Genomic DNA, 20361 nt, shown 5'->3' with positions numbered 1-20361 from the left:
CTCCTTCTCAGAATGTAATGGAATGAAACAGCAAATCAATAATAGAAGGGAAAGGGGAAGATTCGTAAATGTATGGAGGCTGAACAACATATGCCCAAACAATCAGTTTGTCAAAGAAGAAATTTTAAGGGGAATTAGTAAATATATTGAGACAAGTGAAAATGAGAATACAATTTATCCAACTTATGGAATGGCGTGCAGGCAGTGCTGAGAGGGAATTTTATAGCCCTGAATGCCTATATTAAAAAAGAAAAAAGAGCTAAATTCAAAGACCTAACTGAACACCTAGAGGGACTAGGAAAAGAACAGCACACCAATCCCAAAACAAGCTAAAAGAAAGAAATAATAAAGCTATAGTAAAAATAAATGAAATTGATAGCAATGAAATGACTTGTATCATTGATATAAAGACAGTGGCCACCAGAGGTTCTGAGGGGAAGGAGAGGGATTTGAAGAGGTGTAACATGGAGCATATTGGGGACATTGAAATTGTCCCACATGACATTGTAGTGATGGATACAGGCTATTATACATTTTGTCAAAACCTATCAAATTGTGCATTGCAAAGTGTAAACTACACATAAACTATAGACCATGTTTAGTAGCAATGCTTCAAGAGGTGTTCATTGATTGTAACAAATGTACCACACTAATGATCGATATTGTCAATGAGGGAACATGTGGGATAGGGAGGGTGTGGGAATAGGGTAATCCCCTATATATATTTTTTTAATTTTTATTCCCCCCCAGTTGTGGCTTCCTTTGCTTGCTGTCTGCTCTCTGTGTCCATTCGCTGTGTGTTCTTCTGTGTCTGTATTAATTTATTTTTATTTCCCCTCCCTCCTTGTGGTTTGCTTGCTGTCTGCTCTTGGTGTCCATTCCCTGCATGCTCTTCTGTGTTTTTTGCTTGTCTCACCCCATGTTTTTTATTTGGTTCACCTTGTTGAGTTGACTGTCCATGGCGCTGGCAGGATGGGTGGCATTCCACAGCATTTGTGGGCCAGGTGGCTCTCCACAAGGAGGCCCTAGGATTTGAATGCATGACCTCCCATATGGTAGGCAGGAGCCCAACTGATTGAGCCACAGCCACTTTCACCCTATATTTTTTATGTAATATGTAATCTAAAGCCTCTTTTAAAATAAAATTTAAAAATAAATAGAATTAATTGAGAACAACAAGATAAAGAATATCAACAATGCAAATGCTGTTTCCATGAGAAGATCAATAAAATTCCCCAAAACTTAGCTAGACTAACAAAGAATAAAAGAGAAAAGAAGCAAATAAATAAACTTGGAAATGAAAGGGAGGAAGTTAAGACTGACCCCACAGAAATAAAAATGATCATAAGAGGATATCATGAGAAAATATATACCAACACCCTAGACAACCTAGATGAAATGGATAAATTCCTGGAATAGCACGAACAACCAACATTGACTCTATAAGAAATATATGAATTAAACAAACCAATCTCATGGAAAGAGATTGTATCAGTCATCAAAAATCTCCCAACAAAGAAATTTCTAGGACCAGATGACCTCACAGGTAAATCCTGCCAAGCATTTAGAGAAGAATTAACACCAATTTTGTATAAACTCTTCCAAAAAATTGAAGAGGAAGGAAAATTACACAACACATTTTATGAAGCCAGTTTCATCCTAATATCAAAACACAATAGAAACCACGAGAAAAGAAAATTGCAGACAAATATCTCTAATAAACATAGATGCAAAAATTCCCAACAAAATACTCCCAAATCTAATTCAACTATATACAGTTTGGTATGGGTATGGATTCCAAAAATAGATATTGGATTATATTTGTAATCTGGTCCATACCTGGGCATGATGAAGTTATGATCAGGGCTTTAATTGGGCCTCATCATTAGGGCATTGTATCTCCATCCCTTGGTGGGTGGGGACTCACAGATAAAAGGCATGGCAAAGGAGAGAGTTGAGGGTTTTTTGATGTTGAAGTTTTGATGTTGCAGTTTGATGCTGAAGCCTTAATGGGAGCCCTGGGAAGTAGGCACACAGAAGAAAGAGAAGCAAGCCCCAGGAAGAGAGGAACCCTGAGCCCAGGAAGAAGCAAGCCCTGGGAAGAGAGGAACCCTGAACCCAGAGAGAAGCAAGACCCTGGAAGAGAAGGACCCCTAAGCCTGACCCCTCCCAGATGTCAGCAGCCATCTTGCTCCAACACATGAAAATAGACTTTGGTGAGGGAAGTAGCTTATGCTTTATGGCCTGGTATCTGTAAGCTCCTACCCCAAATAAACACCCTTCATAACAGACAGCATATTACTGGTATTTTTGCATAAGCACCCATTTGAGTGACATATACAAATGGAAAATTAAAAGATTATACAGCCCAATCAAGTGGGATTTATTCCCGGTATGCAAGGGTGGTTCCACACAAAAAGGTCAATTAATGTAATACATCATATTAAGAAATTGAAGCAAGGAAAAAAAAAAAACACTGATCATCTAGATTGATGCAGAAGACACATTTGACAAAATCAAGCATCTTTTTTGATAAAAACACTTCAGAAGTCAGGAACATAAGAAATATTCCTCAATACAGCAAAGGGCCAATATGAAAAACCCACAGCCGATCCTGTACTCAAAGCAGAAAGATTGAAAGCTTTCCCTCTAAGACTGGGAACAAGACAAGGATGCCCATAGTCACCACTGTTATTTAATATTGTGTTATAAGTTCTGGCAAAAATACACGAATTCTTGCAAGAAGAAACTTTCACATCATCCAAGATAGGGGAAATTAGAAAGGGGGAAAAAACACATCAAATAGGAAAAGATGAAGTACAACTATCACCATTCATAGATGACATGATCCTATGTTTAGAAAATTCTGAAATGTCTATGACAAAGCTATTTGAAGTAATAAACAAGTTCACCAAAGTGTCAGGATAAAAAAATCAGTAAAGTTTCTGAACACTAGTATTGAACAATTTGAGGAGGAAATCTGGGGGGAAATTCAATTTACAATAATGACAAAAAGATTTAAATACTTAGGAATCAATTTAACCAAAGAAGTACAGGACATAAATTCAGAAAACTATGAAACGATGCTAAAAGAAATTTAAAAATTCCCACCAGCAGTGGATGAGTATTCCCATTCCTCCACATCCTTTCCAACACTTTAGTCCTGTTTTTTGAATAGCCACCAGTCTAATGGGTGTAAGATGGTATCCCATCATAGTTTTGATTTGCATTTCCCTAATAGCTAGTGATGCTGAGCATCTTTTCATTTGATTTTTAGCCATTTGTATTTCTGCTTTGGAGAAGCATCTCTGTAAGTCTCTGGCCCATTTTTTGAATGGGTTGTGTGATGGTTAGGCTCTTGTGTCAACTCAGCCACGTACTTGTACCCAGTTATTTGGTCAAGCAAGCACTGGGCTAACTGTAATATTAGGGCATTTGTGGACTTCAGTCCCCGTTGACTTTACTTCAGTGATAAATCATAGATAACTGGATATAATTACATCAGTCAGGAACATTGCCATTAGCAATGAGTGATGCTTAACCCAATCAGTTGAACCCCTTAAAAGGGGAAGTGATTCCAGCATTGAGAGAGAATTTCCCAGCTCATCTTTGGACAGCCAACATCTCCCAGAACTTGTGAAGAACCTTCACTGGACTTTCAATACAGCCCCTGGTTGCAGCCTGCCTGTGGAACCTGGACTTGTACATCCCATGGCTGTGTGAGAGACTCTTATAGAATTGCATACTATTGACAGATATCCCTTGTTGATTCTCTTTCTCTAGAGAACCCTTCCTAATACAGCTTCGTACTGAGAGTGGTCATTGGTGTTCTGTTTTATTTCCATGCTAATTCTAGTTGGGTTTATTTAACCAAGATAATAAAATTAGTACAAAATTTTTATCAAGGTTTAAAATGGAATTTTCAGTTTTAAATCAATAATTTACTCCTGAACTTCAAGTCTCAGTATAGTCTTACAGAGTAATAATCCAAAAACGTGTGTTAACGGTCTGTCTAAACTGCTATATTAGAGTTTTAACTACATTTATGCTGCTCAAGTTATCTTAACTGATTGCTGATAACTAATAAAAATGTTTCCAAGCACAAGCTTGCATGTTACAGGCAACATGGGTTCCAGAAGAAATCTTAATAAGTGATATTTAAAATGTGGTATAATGGAGAGCTTAAAAGCAGCTATACCAAGAAAATAAGAATTATGAGTTAATTGTAAACTGTATGTTTCTGTTACTGTGTTGTGATTGTTCTGTGTTTGTTCATTCAATGTCAGTGTGTATTTTGATACCTCCAGATGGTAATATAAATTAATAAAAATTTCTAAAAGAGCTCTATTCAAATGGCCAAAAATTAAATAAGTGCTTATATTAATACATAAGTTTAAATGTTAATAAGATCTCTACAATGATAAAAATTGTGAGTCTTGAATAACAAAATTACTATTATTCTTTTTATAAAAAGTTGTTCTTGCCTAGATTGAAATGAATAGCTTATTTTTCTTCACAGGATAATAGGAAGGATGTAAAAGTTAAATGAATATTAAAAAGGTTAAAAGTTAGTGAGAATGCTAACTGAAATTTAATAAGTTTTTGCAAGAAAGTGTGTTTCACCCTAAAGTAGGATGGCTAATTTTCATAAACTCTTGGAACTTAAATGCATGTGGCAAGTTAAAGAAAGTACGAGTTTCTAAAAAAGAGTCTGGAGGCTGGCAGAAGGTTTGCCCTCATGCACAACTGAGCAGAGTCAGAGAGACAGATAAAGCAGATACAACCCCCAGATATTGGTTCCTTTGAGGGCTAAAGAGACCCATGGGAGTTATGGTCATGGCCGATGGGGTTAACTACCAGGGCAGATGGCCCCTATTTGGAAATGGTGTTTATGTGTGATGAATCTGGACTCAGATGGGATCTCCCTTCATAAGACTTCCATGCTAATGTGCTGGAGGTGCAGTTAATGTTGGGGTTTAAGATATATTTAGGGGATTTGAATCTCTGGACTGACAATGTGATAGCCAGGTCCTGAGCCTCAACAGACTCCTGCACCTACAATATGATTTATTGGACTTACCACACTCAGCTAAGATGGAGGTGAAGAAGGACAACCACCACACCATGGAGCCTAGAGTGATTACAACTGAAAATGGGAGGATTGCATCCAGCATCCAGGTGGAATCTGAGCCTCCTCTTGACATAAAGGTGCAATGGACACAACCAATCCAGTGTCCACATAGAAGAGGTGGCATTGGATTGGGAAAAGGGGACATAATGGACAAAGGGTATGGGGAAAGGCAGGAAGAGATGAGAGGTGGAGGCGTCTTCGGGACATGGAGCTGCCCTGGATGGTGCTTCAGAGGTAATCACCGGACATTGTAAATCCTCACAGGGCCTACTTGATGGAATAGAGGAGAGTATGGGCCATGATGTGAACCAATGTATATGAGGTGCAGAGGTGCCCAAAGATGTACTTACCAAATCCAATGGATATGTCATGATGATGGGAATGAGTGTTGTTGGGGGGGGGGAGAGGGGGGGTGGGGGGGTGGGGTTGAATGGGACCTCACATATATATTTTTAATGTAATATTATTACAAAGTCAATAAAAAATAAAAAAATTTAAATAAAAAAAAAAAAGAAAGTATTGTGGTAACTTTAAGTAAAAAAAAAAGTGTTCTGTAAAAGTAAAATTTGTCTTAAAATAATATAATTATAGTCTATATGGTTATAAATAATTATGAAAAGTCTTATGAAGCATTGTTTAAATTAAAGTGCTTAAGTGGCTAATTCCAAAAGGTCATTATTAAACAAACCTGAATTAATAATAATAAAAGGTAATTTTATAACAGAAAAGCTTGGCTGCAGCCAGCCTCCTTTGACAACTTGCTTCTAGGAAACTGTTTCTGATATTGCATGCTACTAAGTATTTAAAGTAAAGAAAAGTTTATTATTTTAACAAGCTTGCTAAGTGTTAACGGTATTATGTTATAAGAAATTTGCTTGATAACTTCGTATATGGGCTATATGAAATGTATTTTATTATTAAGGAAACAGGAAATGATTTTGTCCTAAGATAAAATGATTGGTTATTAAGAAAGAGTAAAATATGGAACAAAACCTGAGTGAATACTAAAAGTTCAGAAGGTTTGTAGAAAAGAAATTTTTATAATTAAAGTTAAATAAAATTTAATGGGTCTATCTATAAAATTTTAAAAGCTTTAATATCAAGTAGTATACTAATGCAAAGTTAAAATTTTGTTCTTTCTCAAAGCCTCTCAAATCATTAATCTGTTTTGGTAAAAGTTTTTATCCTCAATAATCAGTATACAAAAAAAGTCTGCTTTATCAAAATAGCTTCTTGTGCTTTAACCTCATCATTTCCTCGGTGTTCCAAAAAGGAAAAGTTTTATCTCTTTTAAAGGAACATAATGTTCAAAACTGCTTTCTCAAAATCAAATCCTGAAAAGTAGCCTTTCATTCCAAACTAATTATAAAAAATACGTACTTTTACCTTGAAAGAAAAATTATAAGTTAAATAAAAGGTGTTTTAAGGTGTTATAAAATTAACAAGTTTTTTCTTTCCTTTAACCCTCTGTTAATTAAGGTTGTATGAGTAAAAGGTTTCTATAAGTGCTTAAAAGTGTATAAAGTTACCAATATTTCAGCATAATATTAAAAAGAAAAGTACAATGTAGTTAATTATGGTTTTAATTATTATAAGAGTGTGTGTCACAGAAACAACTTCTTATCATAGATTAAAGTAACAGCACTGTAGTATGCAGCAATCCCAAACACTGCTAGTTTGTTGCAAAAAGTTAATGTCCAGCTGTGTTGCTATCACTTTGTTTTAAAACTTGTTAAGACTTTCTTTAGTGTCTTGTTAGAAAAATCAAGCCAGCTACATTTCTCTATCTGTAAAAAACCCAACAATAAACTTTTGCAGTGCTTTTCAGGGCTATGTGGATAGCCCAACTATCTTGTACAGTATTTACTGATAGTAAGAGTAATTAAAAAAGCAGCATACGTTACTTCTCGAAAAGAACTGGCTTGGCAAACTCCATGCACGTCTGCTCAGTGTACTGAACTTGCTGCCATCATTAAGGTGTTAATAATATTTAAGGAATCTTTGAATATTGTCTCTGATTCTGAATATGTATGCCTTACTGTTAAGCATATTGAAACGGCTCATATCTTTGTTACTGATGAATTATCTCAACTTTTTGCTGATTTGCAACATCTCATTAGATTAAGACAGCATCCTATTTACATTACACATATACGTTCTCATACATCTTTGCCTGGTCCTATGACAGCAAGTAATGCTCAAGCTGATTTATTAGTGGGGTGTTTACAAAGTGCTCATGATTACCATGCTTTAACTCACATCAATGCTAAAGGCCTGTGAAATAAATATCAAAAGCTAACAAGACTACAAGCGCAGGAAATTATTCATACTTGTCCTACCTGTGGACCACTAACAGCCGGTGCCTTTTCAGGCTGGAACTAATCCCAGAGGCCTGACTCCTAATCAATTATGGCAGATGGATGTTACTCACATTTCATCCTTTGGTAAGCTACAATATGTTCATGTTTGTTTTGACACTTGTTCTCATTTCATGTGGGCTACTGCTCAAAGTGGGGAATGGTTTCATCATTTCACTTACATCTCTGGTCTGCTTTTGCTGTGATGGGATGCCCTCTAAAAATTAAAACTGATAATGGACCCTCTTACATTAGTAAATCCTTTGCTTCCTTTTGTGGGAAATATGCTATTGAACATGTTACTGGCATTCCCTATAATCCTACAGGTCAAACTATTGTTGAAAGATGCCATCACACTCTGAAGACTATGCTTTTAAAACAAAAAGGGGGAGATGATGGTATGATATCGTCTAAAGATCAATTGGCTAAAGCTTTACTTACCTTAAATTTTCTTAACGTTTATGATTCTATGACACCAGCTGAATGTCATTTTGAACATTCTCAAACATCCACAGAAATTGCAGAATCTGAGAATCAACCAGTATTTTGGAAAGATGTTTTAAGTAATGAATGGAAAAAAAAAAAAAAAGGCAGGGTTAAAGTATGGGGGTGAGGTTATGCTCTTATCATTTCAGAAAATGGAGAAGAAATCTGGCTTCCGGCAAAAAGGATTAAACCTAGGACTGAAGAAGTGGAGTCTTCTACACATATGGATCCTACTGATAGTGAGTGAAACTGGCAATGGTAATGCTAATTACACATATTGGGCTTATATCCCTAATCCCCCATTACTTCAAGTGTTAACCTGGAAAGATCCTTCCTTTCCTGTTTATTTGAATAAAACTCATATATTTCCTGGACCCGTGGATGATAGACTACCACTTAAGTCACAAGAAGAAGGACAAAGGATTTATAATCTCCTTCTTCCATTTGATTTCTGACCTCTTTGCATTGGCAATCGCCCACCATGTATGGCTGTGAAAAATAGAAATATGATCAATTTTAGCCATAATAATACTAAATCTTTGGTAACTTTATTCCCATCCTATCAGTACCAAGAATATAAGTATCCAAGTTATAGTTGTCCTAAGAGGAATGCTGGTGATATGCAAAGATGGTATGAATGCCATATGGGAAGAGGATCTGTCATTTTTAATGATTCCTATGGAATAGTTTGGGAAAGTGCCCCTATGGGGAATCCCAACAAATATAAGGGCAGATTTATTTGGTATGGTATAAATAGCATGGGACAACAAATTAGTAATATGCAGTATCCCTTTCATGAATCCCTTGATTTGGATGAGAAAATAATTTTTACCAAAAATAATAATGATTGGAAAAATATAGGGAAATGGGTTCCTTTTCCATGGTGCAATAGCACTGGAGTCCATGATCAAAAACAAATATGGAAAGTCTTCTTAGGAGTGGCATCTACTTCTGAATGGAAAGGTAACAAAAGTGTGGATGGACAATATTTACAATTAGATCAAATTCATCATTTTCAATCATGTGTCAGAGATCCATATGTGTTTGTGGTAGGGAAGGCTACCATTACTGAAAATGCTTTATTTTATAAGGATGGGGCTTTGTATACTTGCTTGTCTGAGAATATTTTACAGAATGGAGATATTATCACCATGGCTCGCCGAAGACGAGGAGTGTGGATCCCGGTGAAAATGAATTGGATGTGGCAGTCATCTCCTGAAAGTCATCTTCTTTTCCACCTGGCTCAAGGACAGTTGAAGTGATCTAAGAGATTTTTGGGACTTCTCATAGCTGGCATTCTTGGCCTCATTGGTGTCATCACTGCTGCCACCACTGCTGCTGTTGCATTGCATGAGATGGTGCAAACACAGCAATATGTGCATGATTGGCACAAGAATGCAAGTGACTTATGGCATAGTCAGGAGCACATTGATGAAGGACTTAATGACAGAGTTAGTGATTTGGAATCTGCTGTTTTACACTTAGGAGACCAAGTTTATAATTTGAATTTGTTAAGAGGATTGAAATGTGATTGGAATGAAAGTAATTTTTGTATTACTCCTTGCGGTCACCACTCGGGCTGAAGCGTGGTTTGCTGGCCTGGCGGGGGAGCGGCCGCGGTAGGCCAAGCCGCTGCCCCCATAATAGGGTGGCTGGTCGAACTCACCGCCACCCCTGAAGGAAGCTCGGCATGGGCGCAGAGTGCCCTCGGGTCTCCCCTTCTCGGCAGCCATGCTTCCGCGGCCGCCCCTCCTCCCGGATGGCGCCACACGATGCCTTCCTTCTCCCTGCGCAGGCGCAGGGCAGAAAATTCCAGTCTGCCCTTTTCCCCTCCCCCGACAGCAACAACAGCCAGGTGTGGGCGGAAAAATCCAGCCCGCCCTTTTCCCCTCCCCCGACAGCAGCAACAGCCAGGCGTGGGCGGAAAAATCCAGCCCGCCCTTTTCCCCTCCCCCGACAGCAGCAACAGCCAGGCGTGGGCGGAAAAATCCAGTCTGCCCTCCACCCCAGCAACAGCAGCCACCAATCCCTAAATCCTGCCCCTTCCCCCAGCAACAGCGACAGCCAATCCCTAACCACCACCCCTCCCCCGTCCAGTACCGCCCACTGACCTTTCGCCAGCAACCAATCAGAACAGGGCGTGGCTTCGACCAATCAGCCTTCCCCAGCCCCTATAAAACTGTTGCCTTTCCCTCAATAAAGTGGACTTGCGTGTTTACCTTGTCTCCGCGGTAGTTCTTCTGCCGTGCGCCCTCCAGTCCTGAGAGCCCCCGACAAGGGCCTGGCCTCCCTTGTCCCCAGTTCATCGCCTGCTTCTCTGGGCGACCCCTTCGTCGCCTGCTTCTCCGGGCGGCCCCTTCGTCGCCGGCTTCGCCGGGCGACCCCGTCAGCCGAACCGCGCAACCCCTTGTGAGACCGATCCCTCGTCTGCTGCCGGACCGACCCCTCGTCCCAAGTGGGACCGACCCCTCGTCCCAAGCGGGACCGACCCCTCGTCCAGAGCTGGACCGACCCCTCGTCCGCAGCCAGACCCCACCTCTACCGACCGAGCAAGCCGCCGCAGTTGGCGCCCAACGTGGGGCAAGGCAACCCCACCACAGCCTCACTCCATAACCTGGCGCCCCCCCCTCCTCTCTTCTCACCTTGGGACTTCTCTCGTGCAACATTGCTGCTACCTGAGCCTTGGCTACCTCATATGATCCACGGCGGTCTGGGAGAATTGCTGGATGGCTTTCTCCTTCCATGTCGGGGGCTTATACCGACCCGCTATGATTAAGAGGAGCCTTGGATTTCTTGGGAGCGTGCGCTTGCACATCTGAAGTAATCCTACCACAGCCCTACCCCCTCCTCTCTTCTCACCTTGGGACTTCTCTCGTGCAACATTGCTGCTACCTGAGCCTTGGCTACCTCATATGATCCACGGCGGTCTGGGAGAATCGCTGGATGGCTTTCTCCTTCCATGTCGGGGGCTTATACCGACCCGCTATGATTAAGAGGAGCCTTGGATTTCTCGGGAGCGCGCGCTTGCACGTCTGAAGTAACCCTACCATAGCCCTACGCTCTCCTCTCTTCTCACCCCTATCTTTTCGCTCTGCATTGCTGCTCCTGAACCTTGGCGACCTCATATGATCCACGGCGGTCTGGGAGAATCGCTGGATGGCTTTCTCCTTCCATGTCGGGGGCTTATACCGACCCGCTATGATTAAGAGGCGCCAATAAAACTCTCAGGAGCACGTGCCTGAGCACCTCCACCCCTGCCTTCACCTCTGCCTCCTCCCCTTCACGCTTGCTCCCCTTTGCCTTGCTCCACTGCTCGTCGTCCCGCCCTCCCCTCGTCGGGGCCTTCTCTTGGCCCGCGACCACCGTCGGAGCCCCACCGGCTCCGACCCCTCGTCTCACCGCGCACCTCGGCTCCCATCGCCGCGCTCTCAAGGTAAGGGCCCCTTTTCTTATCGGCTCCAAAAGGCCATTAGCAATGGGTAACATCCTATCTGCTAAGCAAGCCCCACAAGTTCGGGCTCTCGCCGGTCTCCTAGACACTCACCGGTGTAAGATCTCTCTAAAACAGCCCCAAGTCTTCTGTAACCGCGGCCCCCCATGCCGCCATCGCTCTCAAGCAGCACCAGGCCCGCAAAACGGCCCGCAACCCGCTTTCCCCGGCCTGCGGCCTGCTTTCTAGCATCTAATAACGTTTCTGCTTTTGCCTCCCCATACTTCTGCGGAGCTTCCTCCTGTCTCGACCTCACTCCTCTTCTCAGCCTCCAAAGCGTCCTTTCTCGTCCCCCGCCCCCCTCCTTTTTTTGCTTGAACCCCCATTGCGTTGCAGATTGGGCCGCCCCATGTCGGCCCGCCCCATTAACATCGGCCTCTCTCGCACCCGTGAAGACCTTGGCCTTCTTGTCCTCGCCTACGTCTCCACCACTCCCGACGCTGCCGCCACCACCGTCGCTGGTGCCCTGACGCAACTTGTCCTCACCACTGTGATCCTCCAGACCATCACACAGTCTGCCTCTGCCGCTCTTCGCCACCAAGAAGAGATCAACCACCTGTAATGCGCTATCATCCTGGACTTTTAACAACAGATAGACCTTATAGCCACCGAGATCAACGGGAATTGGACATTGGCCACCCTTGCTTGCAACGGCAAGATACCGCCCCCCAAATTGTACATTTGTATCCCCATCATACTCACCTCCCTCTTCAGCCCCGCTTCCCTCATTGCTTACTGCCTCTTGGGCCTCAGCTACTTGTTGCTGCTGCCATCCTGGTCCTTATTTGAAAAGAAGGGGGAAATGCGGTCACCACTCGGGCTGAAGCGTGGTTTGCTGGCCTGGCGGGGGAGCGGCCGCGGTAGGCCAAGCCGCTGCCCCCATAATAGGGTGGCTGGTCGAACTCACCGCCACCCCTGAAGGAAGCTCGGCATGGGCGCAGAGTGCCCTCGGGTCTCCCCTTCTCGGCAGCCATGCTTCCGCGGCCGCCCCTCCTCCCGGATGGCGCCACACGATGCCTTCCTTCTCCCTGCGCAGGCGCAGGGCAGAAAATTCCAGTCTGCCCTTTTCCCCTCCCCCGACAGCAACAACAGCCAGGTGTGGGCGGAAAAATCCAGCCCGCCCTTTTCCCCTCCCCCGACAGCAGCAACAGCCAGGCGTGGGCGGAAAAATCCAGCCCGCCCTTTTCCCCTCCCCCGACAGCAGCAACAGCCAGGCGTGGGCGGAAAAATCCAGTCTGCCCTCCACCCCAGCAACAGCAGCCACCAATCCCTAAATCCTGCCCCTTCCCCCAGCAACAGCGACAGCCAATCCCTAACCACCACCCCTCCCCCGTCCAGTACCGCCCACTGACCTTTCGCCAGCAACCAATCAGAACAGGGCGTGGCTTCGACCAATCAGCCTTCCCCAGCCCCTATAAAACTGTTGCCTTTCCCTCAATAAAGTGGACTTGCGTGTTTACCTTGTCTCCGCGGTAGTTCTTCTGCCGTGCGCCCTCCAGTCCTGAGAGCCCCCGACAAGGGCCTGGCCTCCCTTGTCCCCAGTTCATCGCCTGCTTCTCTGGGCGACCCCTTCGTCGCCTGCTTCTCCGGGCGGCCCCTTCGTCGCCGGCTTCGCCGGGCGACCCCGTCAGCCGAACCGCGCAACCCCTTGTGAGACCGATCCCTCGTCTGCTGCCGGACCGACCCCTCGTCCCAAGTGGGACCGACCCCTCGTCCCAAGCGGGACCGACCCCTCGTCCAGAGCTGGACCGACCCCTCGTCCGCAGCCAGACCCCACCTCTACCGACCGAGCAAGCCGCCGCAACTCCTCTGGATTATAACATTTCTATGTTTCAATGGAATAAGATCAGAAATCATTTGTTAGGACAGAAAGAAAATATGTCATTAGAAATTGAAGAATTGCAGAAAAAGATTTTAGAAATGTCTCATAATAGATATACGTAGATAATGATAAGGACATCTTTAAAGATTTGATTTCACATTTAAATAAGTTTAATCCTGTTGATTGGTGGAAGTCTCAGCATTTCTTATCTACCTTAGGAATAGGGATATGTGTATTAATCCTGTTGCTCATGGTTGTCGCTTGCCTGGGTAAAGGTGTTTGCCAGAGATTGCACCATGTGGACACAATGGGACAGGCTAATAACTTAGTACTTGCTAAAACACTACAATAGTACCCTGTAGTCAGTGAGCTTGGCTGGTAGTCAATGATGGGTAAGACCCCCTGGGGGGCAACCTAAGACAGGCACAATCACCCTGACTAAAACAAAAAGGGGGAAATGTGGGAAACAAAGGTATGTTGTTTCCATGGAAGCAAGTTACTTCCTTGACCGCTGAGTCAAACTGTCCCTTGTGATTATTGGTGCGAATCACAATCTTGGCAGGGAAAACACACCTGCAGGCAGAATAATAACATATAGAACAGAACGACCTGAGTAACAAGATTTATGATTATAGTTACTGATTTTTATAATAATAGTTCCAGTAAAGTTTGTTGGTGTTCATCAATCACTAATTAATATAGAATGAGGTAAGGGTAATAGGTAACTTGATTTCCTGATGAATGTCACATAAGTTAGGGTATATATACAAGACCCTCAACTCAATAAAGTTGTCTAATGAGCTTGAGAAATCAATGCTCTCAGATCCCCTGAACCCAATCTTTCTTTGTCTTTCATTCCCGATATCCTCAGGTCACTGACTAAGACTCTGACGGAAGAATCCCAAGACTCAAAAGAAAAAAACAGGACCTGATTAACTTGAACTCAGCTCCTGAAGAGCTTCAAAACTCTCCCATCTCTTTTCCTAAATCCTGCCACTTTCATGCCAACTGAAAGAGGAACTACTGAACACAACTGTGCAGAAATGACAAAAAAAGTATATACCAGCCATCCCAGCCTCCAGGATGGGCCACTTCCTTGCCCAGATCAAACCCTATTCACAAACAGCAGCAGTTTTATCAGAAATGAAAGGAGGCTTACTAAATATGCAGCCACCACAGCTAAATAAGTAATAAAGCAGCTCCCCTACTTAAAAGGTACTCTGCACAGCATGCAAAAATTTGGGCACTACTTCAGACCCTACAATTGGCCACTGAGGAAACAGTAAACATTTATACTGTCTCTAAGTATGCATTCACTACTGTACATATCCATGGGGCAATTTATAAGGAGAGGGGACTCCTAATGCAGGGGGAAAAGAAATAAAAAATAAAAAATAAATTCTGGGAAGTGGATTTGGTCCAAACGGATAGGGAGTCTGCCTACCACAAGGGAGGTTCAAGGTTCAAACTCAGGGCCTCCTGACTAGTGTGATGAGCTGGCCCACACATAGTGTTGATGCATGCAAGGAGTGCTGTGCCATGCAGGGGGTTCCCCTGCATAGGGTAGCACCACACACAAGGAGTGCACCCTATAAGGAGAGCTGCCCAGTGTGAAAAAAGTGCAGCCTGACTAGGAATGGCGCCCCACACATGGAGAGCTGACACAGCAAGATGACACAATAAAATGAGACTCAGATTCTGGGTGCCACTGACATGAATACAAAGTGGACACAGAAGAACACACAGTGAATGGACACAGAGAGCAGACAACTGGGGGGGGGTTGGGAAGGAGAGAGAGAGAGAAAAAAGAAATCAGTCAACTATTGGAGGCAGTCTGGAAGTCAAGCTGGGTTGATGTCATCCATTGTCAAGAGGTCCGCGGTTCAAACCCCGGGCCTCCTCGACCCGTGTGGAGCTGGCCATGCGCAGTGCTGATGCGCGCAAGGAGTGCTGTGCCACGCAAGGGTGTCCCCCGTGTGGGGGAGCCCCACACGCAAGGAGTGCGCCCATGAGGAAAGCCGCCCAGTGTGAAAAGAAAGAGCAGCCTGCCCAGGAATGGTGCCGCCCACACTTCCTGTGCCGCTGACGACAACAGAAGCGGACAAAGAAACAAAAGCAGACGAAGAAACAAGATGCAACGAATAGACACCAAGAACAGACAACCAGGGGAGGGGGGGAAATTAAATAAATAAATAAATCTTAAAAAAAAAAAAAAAGGAAAATAAATAATACACTAGGTGATAAAATGGCTTGACATGTAGCCAAAAAAAAAAAGTCCTCAAACTGCAAGCCCTGCTGCCAGTGCATCACCTGTCCCTTTTAAAACAACACATTGAAAACTAAACCATACCCAGGAGGAACAGAAGTGGGCAAAGAGAGAAGGAGTGCACTAGACCCCAGAGGGAAACTGGCTACTCCCAGATAGCCAAGTCCTCACCCCAAAAGGGGGCTCCCTACCCCCTGGTTCAACAATACCACCAGTTCACCCACCTGGGAAAGACTGCTTTAGGAGCCCTGCTTGAAAATATTACTATGTTGCCCAGATGACCTCACTCTGCAGCACCGTTAGCAGCCACTGCCAAACCTGTTCTAAAAACCACCCCTCCCAAGGTGCCCAGGCCCAGCCAGCATCCAACACATAGGATCTGGCCCTTTTAAAAACTTTACAATGAAATTTACAGAAATAAAATCAAATAAAAAATATAAGTACTTAGTAGTAATGTTCACCTCCTTGGGCTGGGTCAAGGCCTTTCCCATCCACACTGAAAAACAAAAAAGCAACTAAAACTTTGCTCTGAATAATAGTTCCTTGGCATGGGGTACCTTTATCCTTAAGCAGCAACAATGGCCCAGCTCTCATGTCAACCATCATCCAAGGACTAGCAAAATGTTAGGAATTAAGTAAAAGCTCCACACAGCATATAGGCCCCAAAGCTCAGGGAAAGTAAAACACATGAATCAAGCCCTCAAAACCACCCAGGCCAAGGTCTGTTTAAAAAATTAAAAAACTGGCCTCCTGTGAGTAAATCTACTCCAATTAGCCCTCCTTGAAGTCAGACTGCACCCCCCAGACCCTCAGGCTTTTCACCTTTTGAAGTTCTGTTTCAACAACCACCCCCAATTATTCAAACCTTCAAGGGAAATCTCAGGCTCCTAGGAAAAACTGGTCAGGATTCTACACTCCAGCAGTTGGGAAAAACCCTAGCCCAAATACACAAAACTGCCCTGTCTTGGAATCCCATCCTATTAGGCCACTCAGTATACCACACTTGCCTGGAAACTTAATTTGAGAGAAAAAAACTGAAAAAACAAAACAAAACAAAAACAAACCCTCCAACCTACCTGGATGGTCTCACATACTTTTATCCTTGTAACCCCTACTGCTCTCAAAGTTTCAGGTATTGGCCCTTGGATTCATCATACTAGAGTTAAATGGGCACACTCCAATGAGAAAGAAAACAACTGGACAACTCACCCCATACCTGACTGTCCATTGACAGCAAATCCGAATTGCCCGGAGCCACCAAGAATTGCCATCACCTGACTAGATGGGCTCCTGTTCCCTTTGGTTCCTACTCCTCTTTGGGCTGCTCAGCTTGCTAATTGGGACTGGACTGGCAGCTACAGCTCCCAGAGACTGGAGTGTAACTGAAAGGGCACTAATATTAATAGTGCACTTGTGTCTTGTAGAATGCTTTACTACCGTAAGTTGCTTTGCCACTAAATTTGAGTAATGCCCTATAAAAATTATAGGGGCATTAAGGGGGGAATTGTTAAGAAATAAAAAGCATTACCTTGCAAAAATATCTAACAAGTCACTCCTGCCCCTGCTCTGTGGAGTGGATTGGCCTGTGAGGGCATGGCCTTTCAGGGGAATATCAAATAAATAACTCCTGCCCCCTGTTTCTGTAAATCAGCCTGTGAAAACATGATCTAGTAGGAAGATATCAAATTAGTGACTCCCCTCCCCACTTTGTAAATCAGCCCTCAACCTCGCACCTGCACTCTGCTTCTGTAACCCCACTTGCAAAATTTTGCCTATCAACGCCTTAGCCAATGAGCAAAAGTTATTCTTATCTCATCTGAAATTCTATATAAACCTATGAAAACTGAAAAATGGGGCTCATAATATGGAGATCGATTCTCCTCTGGGTCCACGCATAATAAAATTGTTCATCCATGTCTCTGGAGTGCTGGTTATGGGTTTCTTCTGTGGTTCAATACTCCTGTCTTTCATGCAACAAAAGGTCAGGCAGAAACCACCTGGAAAAAATGTTCTATGGTTGAGACACCACGAGAAAGCTGAACACCACCCAGAAGTGAGAGGGGCACAGGAATAGAACCTCAAAAGGAAATGTCTGAGTAAAAGCTGCAGCAGCAGCTGCAGCTGTCAGTACTCTTCCCCCCACCCTCAGAGCAGCAAACTTTGAATTCTCAGGCTTCTGGCCAGGGGCCAGATCTGGCAGGGATCTATCTCACAAGAAAAGGGGGAGAGGGACAGAGCCTAAGGCTGATTTCAGGTTTTGGCCAACAACTTTGGTCTGCTAGGTTCCAGGAGCCTTCCCGGCCAGGTGTGGCCATGCCATTGTTGTCCTGGGAGACAGTGGTGACTAAAGAGCTCCAACCCTCTCAAGCACCCTCTCTACTGACAAGAACTGGTTGTTGAGGATGCAGAAGAGAATGGAATTATTTTCTACCTGGGAAAAGGGAGAGGGCTGCCAGCAAAGTTTGGAGAAGAGCCTCTGAGAAAGCTTGATTTGGGAGGCTCTGTGTAGCCTCCAGGCAGGATCCTCTGCACTTTGTTGTTGTCAGTGTTGCAGTGAAAACATTGCAGGCAACATTTGAACTGAGAGGGTGGTTGAAGACCTTCATCTGCTGAAAGGCCAAGGAACTGCATGTGAAGGTACTAAAAGAAAAAAATAAGAAAGACTTTCTCTGGCTTTTACAACCTCCCTTGTGTCTCAGGCCCCTGGAAACAGGTCTCATACCATTACTGGGTTCATGGCCCAGAATAGAGCAACTAAATATGGGTAATCCTAAAGAGTTAGAACAAGTTAAACCAAGAATCAAAGAATGGCTGTAACACACAGCCTCCTGTCACCAAATCACTACATGAGAGAGAAATTTAGCATTAGACTAAACTCACTATCATATCAGATGCCTAGACATCAGGGGGAAAAATTACAAGCCATACCAAGAAAATGGAAGAAATGGCCCAAGCAAAGGAATATGTCAAAGCCCCAGATGAGACACAGGATTTGAGACAACTAATCAATGAAGTTCATACAAACATGATTTGCAAGAATATATATGTCATGGGAGTTCCAGAAGGAGAAGTTAAGGGAAAAGGGGAGAAAAGAGTATTTGAGGAAGTAATGGCTGAAAATTTCCCAACTCTCATGAAAGAAATGAATTTTACATATCCAAGAAGCTCAGCATACTCCAATTAGAATAAATGGAATAGACTACTCCAAGACACAAACTACTCAGAATGTCAAATGCCAAAGATAAAGAGAATATTCTGAGAGCATCAAGGGGGAAGAAAGCCATCCTTCTCCAGAAGTGGGTCATCTGGAGAGAAGTGGTGAGGCCGCGGCTCTCTTTCCATCCTCTTGCCTGCTCCCTAGATGCTCGCACCCTCATCCTCCGTGTCTCTCCTACCCATGCTTTCCTTCGGGGAACAACCCCGGGCACCAGTCATGCGAGACTCAGTGCTGGGTGTCCCGAAGCACCGGAGTGGTGGCACCATGTCCCCCCAGCCCAGTCCCTCCGAGCCCAGCTCACCTGTGCCACAGACAGCACGTTGCAGTTCACGATATCCAACAGCTCCTGGGGGGAGAGTAGCCGTCAGTGCCGCCCTTCCCCTGTCCTGCCACAACTCTCATGCTTTAAACAAATTTTTTTTGACTTTTTTTTTTTTTGGAATGTATCACTCATACATAAACAAAAAATGTTTAATAGTTGTGAACTTAGGAGAGGGGGCAAGATGGTGGCTGAGTGAGCTTGCCTGGTAATGTCTCTGCAGGGGGCGGCTGGGCAGTGTTGAAGGCTCTTTGGGACCGCGCTGTTTCGGGGATTTTTGCTGGTTGGAAGGTGTCTGGACGACGATTTGGTGGGAAGGTAACAGAGAGGATACGTCTATAATATATAAACGGAGGTCCCAGCTGGGCACGGAAAGTTCTCTCCTTGGGTGGGCGGAGCCGCGGTGTTGGGCGCTGCTGCAGCTCGGGGAGCCGCGGCGGCCAGGGTTTTTTTTTTTCCTTATTTTGGAGGCTCTGCAGTGCTGAGGAATTCACGGGTACTGGGCTGGCTGGTGGGGGGTTGATGGGACAGGACTCCTTTGCAGATCGATTTGGGGAGACAGACGGTGTTTTGTTGTGAAGCGGAGGACGTTTTGGTCCCCGGACAGGGGGGGTAGCGCTTCCGCCTGGAGCTCCATCCCCACAGGTCCGGCTGCCGATCTGCAACGGAATTGGATTTTTGGCAATAAGGGGACACAATTGGGAGATTGTTGTAGGGTGCAGTGAGGGAGGGGGACACGTCTGGAAGCCGATTGGGGAATATTTTGCGAAGTTTGGGACTTCCGGTCTTGGAGTCTGTTTTCCGCGTTTCCAGCTGAAGCCCAGCCCACCGGGTGGGGCTTAGGATCTGGGTCATTAAACTGGCTGTGGTGTAGAGGCGCCCTCAAGTGGCCGTTGTGTGGGAGCACAGGGAGGGAGCTGTCCAAAGGCTGAAACCCTGAGGAGTAGGTGAATTGCAGGGATCAGACATTAAATATAGAGTTTGCGGACCTGGCTTCCCCCACAGGGCTGGCACCCAGCTACGGGGATCCCTGAGCTTCCTGTTGACCAGATTTGAGGTTGCCAGGTCTGGGTCCCCTGGACTCTGGTGGTCCACACCCCAGACTCACACCTCTTGAGTCTTCAGTGTCTCAGACTTTCCACCCCTGAATCCATCACGCCCTGGGGTCTACCTGGGGTCCTTGAGTGCCCTGGACCTTAACGTTTGCGTTTTATCTTTATTGGTTCATATTGTTTTGTTTTTATTTTCACTTTATCTTATTTTTTACTCTTTT

At 44.4% G+C, this 20361-nt stretch overlaps 1 long non-coding RNA gene across 1 annotated transcript; it reads left to right on the top strand.

Moving 5' to 3' along the window:
* Positions 1-7855: 7855 nt before the first annotated feature.
* Positions 7856-9531, top strand: LOC139436881 (uncharacterized). Its single transcript, XR_011646373.1, has 2 exons — positions 7856-8213; positions 9108-9531. It is a non-coding gene; the product is annotated as an uncharacterized lncRNA (long non-coding RNA).
* The last annotated feature ends 10830 nt before the right edge of the window (positions 9532-20361 follow it).

Source organism: Dasypus novemcinctus, chromosome 18 (genome assembly GCF_030445035.2).
Source record: "Dasypus novemcinctus isolate mDasNov1 chromosome 18, mDasNov1.1.hap2, whole genome shotgun sequence".
NCBI classification, from domain to species: domain Eukaryota; kingdom Metazoa; phylum Chordata; class Mammalia; order Cingulata; family Dasypodidae; genus Dasypus; species Dasypus novemcinctus.
Note: the sequence above shows the minus strand (reverse complement) of the source record. Positions and strands in the feature narration are given on the sequence as shown.